Here is a 5892-nt window from a genome sequence, read left to right as displayed (position 1 = left end):
CATAAACATCCTTAAAAAGATGGCCTAGAATAAACTCAGTCAGTACCTTTATTTGCAAGATGTACTGAGATGCTGGAAACCCATGGAGAATCATCTCCTGCCAGGAAGAGGGAAAGGAAGCACTGTTATTGAATGAGCAGCAGCAAATAGGTTTGTCAGATTATAAAAGAACAGATGGATATTTTTACCAATATTTTCTGTTGGATCACAGATTTTAATGCTAAAGGCAGCTAAGGAAACAAACAGCAGTTTCTTGCAATTCCTCACTTCACAATTTGTGAAATCTAGCAGTTCTTTGCTAACCTCCTCATCCTAGATTTTCAAATGTTTTGTATCTAATTTCCTATATGAAATGCCTCCTGTTTATAATACTTAGTGTGCTTTCTGTTTTCCTGAGCAAACTCTATCTGATTCAGTATATAAAAACATGGATCCAGGATACAGACTCTCACACGTGGGAACCTGGGATTAGTCAATGGAAGGTTATATGACTGTCATCAGCAGAAAACAGAAGAGTCCATAGAAATGGCAATTAGGAAATAAAGTGCCTACTAAAGACAAGTTTATGGCATGATCAGAGAAGCAAGATCTTTTTCTTATTACCTTTAAAAATATATTTTTAAGTAACTTAGTAGATACACCTATAAGTACAGAACCAGAAATAAGATTTGGTCTTGTAAATTGCAGATTTACAAGGCAAATGGAAGTTTTAGCTTTGCTTTGCCTCCTGCAAAAGATGGAGTACTGGTTAAGAATGAGTAGAACTGGAATAAGAATTTTCCAGTGGATTCCAGTGAGTAAGAGGAGCTTACACTGCTTACTTTCACTGATCCTTGGTTTCCATCAGAAGCAGTGTTATCTTTCCCTGTCCCGGGATGTTAGCCTCACTTTGCTTGATGATTCTGAATTGCCTCAATGAAGCATCCCCTTGTAAGGCAATGCCAATTCTCTTTAAGACCCACCCCCACTCTTCTCATTGCTTCCAAACATGTAATCAGAAGCTGAGCACAGGATGTGGGGGATGATTACAAATGCAAATCCAGGAGGAGTTGGCACCATACGCGGAAGCAAAAGCAATGTTTTCCAAATTTATATTCACAGAAATCAGGGCATAATGTTGGTAAAAATAATTCTAAGGGGTTTATAGCAGGACAAAACAAACCAATAACAACAATTAAAAATACATGTATAAGGCTGGTTTATTGAAAAGGCGCCCTTATCAGACATCCTGGAGTAACTGTGTTGCCACAAGCAGCTAGGAGAGACTTCAGTAGTTTACTCAGACTACTGACTTAAATCTTAACATATCAATGACCTAAATTAAATAAGTATGAGGTGCCAGGATTTCTTTAGTATTGTGTTGACTGAAATATCTGAAAGCTTGGAAATAAGATCAGAGAATATTAATTATGGGAAACTTTCACATCTATGGCCTTACTGTATCCCTTAGAAGAGTTTAGAGAATAGTCCCTTCACCAAAGCTTTGATTGATGTGGCATCTTAGAAAGAATAGAGCTAGCTCTTTACTGCAGGCTGGAGAAGACTGTGAAAGATAGTGCCACTGAAATGTACTTCTCAGTTTTGAAGAGTGAATGGCAGAAGCCGGAGACAAAAAGGTATTCTGTCTCTCTGTAGATGGTAAAGGGTGGAGCAAGGTAACTTGACTCTGATACTCTAGGTTTCGATAGTTGAGCAACCAACTAAAATTTTACTTGATTCTTATAATGTCTACTTGACCTGGTTTCATTAAAAATGCAAGGTTGGTCTTCCCTGGTAGTCCAGTGGTTCAGAATCTGCCTGCCTCTGCCTGCCAATGTTGGGGACACAGGCTCGATCCCTGGTCCAGAAAGATGCTACATGCCACGGAGCAACGGAAGCCCATGCACCACAACTGCTGAAGCCCACGTGCCTAGAGCCCGTGCTCAGCAACAAGAGAAGTCACAAGGAGAAGCCTGGGAACCACAGGAAAGAGCAGCCTGCTCATGACAACTAGAGAAAGCCCACGGGCAGAAATGGAGACCTAGCTCAGCTGAAAGTAAATAAAACGCCAAGGTTTAGTAAGCAGAGATCTGAAAGGAGACATACTCAGTGAGACAACTCAGTGACTCAGTGGAGTCATAACTGGATCATGCCCGGTTTGATCCAGTTCACAGAAGCTTTTGAATAGAGGTGGCAATTTCCCTTACGGAAATTCCCCACAGAATTGCCACAAGTGTATACTGTAAATGTTTGTTTCAGTCTTCCACAGAGTGACCTGAGGATATTTGCCAGAGTGACCATATAGTGAGTAAGGGGGATGGCTCAGATTTATAAAATATTTTTGAACCTTGGTCCCAAACAACCACCAATACACAAGGCTTCAAAATGTCTCAGTATGAATTTGGTTTTACTGTGTTCAGAAAATAGTTTTAGCCAATGTCCTTCTGACACCCCATGATTATTATTCCAGAATATTATTAATTTTATGAATGCATATTTAGGATAGACATAACTACTGGCAGAGTCCCCACATTGGCTTTCTGATGGCTTTCTATCAGAAGAGGACCACTATAGTAGGATGGGAAAATTTAGAAGCCGAGGAAGTACTTCTCTTACCATAGCAGAAAATGAAAACTCATGTCAACTCTGGAGAAGGCAATGGCACCCCACTCCAGTACTCTTGCCTGGAAAATCCCATGGACGGAGGAGCCTGGTAGGCGGTGGTCCATGGGGTTGCTAAGAGTTGGACATGACTGAGTGACTTCACTTTCACTTTTCACTTTCATGCATTGGAGAAGGAAATGGCAACCCACTCAGTGTTCTTGCCTGGAGAATCCCAGGGACCAGGGAGCCTGGTGGGCTGCTGTCTATGGGGTCGCACAGAGTCGGACACAACTGAAGTGATTTAGCAGCAGCAACAGCATGTCAAATCACGGGCAAGTGCAAAACTTATTGCCATCACTAACTACTCGAAAGATATAGGATGCATTTAAAAAATCACATTCTAATTTAACTCACCTATTTTTTATGCAGAAGACATATAGATCTTTCAGAATATTAGTTGATTTTCATGAAATTAATCAGTTGGTGACTCAAATTTCAATTGCTGTCCTAGTTGGACTACATTAGAGTAAATCAACTCAGCACCTAGTATTTAGTACACAGCTATTGAGCAGTGTCTTGTCATCATCCTTCCTCAGGGCTGTATTGACTCTTGCTCTCTGTTGTCTCAGGTTCTGTAGGGAACTATTACATAGGATATTACATTTGTTTGTCCACTACATTAGTGACATCAGGCCAATTGCCTTGTTAAGACATATGTGTCCTAGAGGGTGCAGAAAATTCTCATGGAAATTCAGGGATCTTGGCTGATTTTCTAGGGGGTCCAATGGGCATATCAAGAGATCTCATTTAGAACTTTTACTGTGCTTTCTACTACCACCATAAAAAGAGTGATAGTTCTTGGGAGGAGCTTTGGTTCTAGAGACAACATATATCACATTTCAGGATGTTCTAATCCACTTACCAAGTAATGCCTAAAGCTGCCAATTTTTAATAGAGCCCCAAAGAAAAGAAAGTGCTCTTGTTGTTCTGAGTTGCAGAGCAACTGCTTAGCCATTTGGAATTTACGAACCAGAAAATTCCATGAGTGCCCATGATATCTGTGGAAGATAGGTTTGCTCTGTATCACATCAGGCAAGCACTGATAGATATGTGATAGCATGTATCCCTGGTGGTGGTGGTGGTTTATTTGCTAAGTTGTGTCCAGCTTCTACAACCACATGGACTATAGCCTGCCCAGCTCCTCTCTCCACAAGACTCCCCAGGCAAGGACATTGGAGAGGGTAGCCATTCCCTTCTCCAGGGGGTCTTCCTAGCTTAGGGATTGAATCCGTGTCTCCTGCATTGCAGGCAGATTCTTACTGGGGAGCAACCAGGGAAGCCCAGTATATATTCCTAAGATTTTTAAAAAGTACAGTTAACCATTCTCCTTTTTTAAAAAAAAAAATATTTTTAAACTTCTTTGTATTGAACTATCACCGATTAATGAGTTGTGATAATTTAAGGTGAAGCGTGCAGAGACTCAGCCATACATATAATGTACCCATTCTCCCCCAAACTTCCCTCCCATCCAGGCTGCCACATGACACTGAGCAAAGTTCCATACGCTATACAGTAGATCTGTTCTCCTTTTAAGAAATTGTTACTGGCTTGCTTTTCAGCCCTGACAGTGATAGAAAGTGAAAGGGAAGTTGCTCAGTCGTGTCCGACTCTTTGCGACCCCATGGACTGTAGCATGCCAGGCTTTTCTGTCCATGGAATTTTCCAGGCAAGAATACAGGAGTGGGTTGCTATTTCCTTCTCCAGGAGATCTTCCCTACCCAGGGATTGAACCCGGGTCTCCTGCATTGTAGGCAGATGCTTTACCGTCTGAGCCACCAGGGATGACTCACTAAAGGATATAAGTTGCTCATGCTACCTAAGTTTCCCATCACAGAGTGTTGACTGATCTTAGTCATAAAGATGAGCATGCTCATTATCACTCTTATCATCAAATGGCAGTGATATGCAAGAAGCCACGTTCTAATAAGTCATAGGAACAAGTTGCATAGGCAACTCAGGCTCCCAGAACAAGCCTGTTCTGCTTCATTATCAGTTTTCCTTTGACTGTAACATGTGGACTCATGGGCAATGTTTCCTTATGACCATTCATTTGAAACAGGTAAAATTTCATGTTTTGTTGAGAGAGAGTTCTGGATGATAGGCTGCCATCAGTTCAAAGTGAACTGCAACTTTATTACAGCCTAGTTGAAGGGTGTTATAGAAAGATGGTATGAGGAAAAAGAGGGAAAAAAGCCCTCAGTGGACAGAACTGTAAGACATGCATTGTATTATTAACTTTAGCTTGAAAACAACAAGGGCTAAAGGTACAGACGGATATCAGTTCTGAGCAAACACTACTGGATAAGCTGGATAATCACAGACTTGAGGGAATAAGATGGGGAACTTGATGGAATGAGACCTAGGCAGAGAAAATGTGAGTACTCATGAGAGCAAGCCAGAGAAGGCCTTCGGTCATATTTGGATACAACTCTTGCTGTGTAGATCAGTTTCTCTCTTTTCTTAGTCATTCCGGTGTTATGTTATTGGACCCAGGAAAAAGATCTCCATAATAAGGATGGAATCGAAACAACACAAGATTTTTTCCCCCACAAAATGCATGTGACAAGTAGGATAGCTGAACAGATCACCAACCAACAGCACAAACCAAATCTCATCCTCCAATATAGCATCATTTCCTAGTGAGACTAGTGAGCCACTCAGTGGCAGAAGGACTATATTGGACCCTTGCCATCCTAGAAGGAAAGAAATTTTTTTTCTTTAAAAAATATACTGACTTTGGGTATGAATTGTGTTGCCTCGCCCACAAAGCCTCTGCAGCATCACCACCTGTTCATTTATTGAACACCTTATTCCATATATTGGGATCCCACATAATATGGCTTTTGACCAAAGAGTTCATCTTACAGCAAAAGCGGTGACTCATATTCATGAGACTTACTGGGCTTCCCCTCATAGCTCAGTTGGTAAAGAATCTGCCTGCAAAGCAGGAGACCCCAGTTAGATTCTTGGGTCAGGAAGATTCCCTGGAGAAGCGATAGGCTATCCACTCCAGTATTCTTGGGCTTCCCTTGTAGCTCAGCTGTTAAAGAATCCACTTACAATGCAGGAGACCTGGGTTCAGTCCCTGGGTTTGGAAGATCCCCTGGCAAAGGGAAATGCTACCCACTCTAGTATTCTGGCCTGGAGAATTCCAGGGACTATGCAGTCCATGGGGACTCCAAAGAGTTGGACACAATTGAGTGGCTTCAGCAATATGCAAACTGTGAACTTCCAGATGTTCAAGCTGGT

At 41.6% G+C, this 5892-nt stretch overlaps 1 non-coding gene across 1 annotated transcript; it reads right to left on the bottom strand.

Moving 5' to 3' along the window:
* Positions 1 to 4353: 4353 nt before the first annotated feature.
* On the bottom strand, positions 4354 to 4425 carry TRNAC-ACA (transfer RNA cysteine (anticodon ACA)). Its single transcript has one exon. It is a non-coding gene; the product is annotated as a tRNA-Cys (tRNA).
* Positions 4426 to 5892: the final 1467 nt, after the last annotated feature.

The sequence above is a fragment of the Ovis canadensis genome, chromosome 4, assembly GCF_042477335.2.
Source record: "Ovis canadensis isolate MfBH-ARS-UI-01 breed Bighorn chromosome 4, ARS-UI_OviCan_v2, whole genome shotgun sequence".
Classification (NCBI taxonomy): Eukaryota; Metazoa; Chordata; class Mammalia; order Artiodactyla; family Bovidae; genus Ovis; species Ovis canadensis.
The sequence above is the reverse complement of the archived record's forward strand: the minus strand, read 5'-3'. Positions and strand labels throughout refer to the sequence as shown.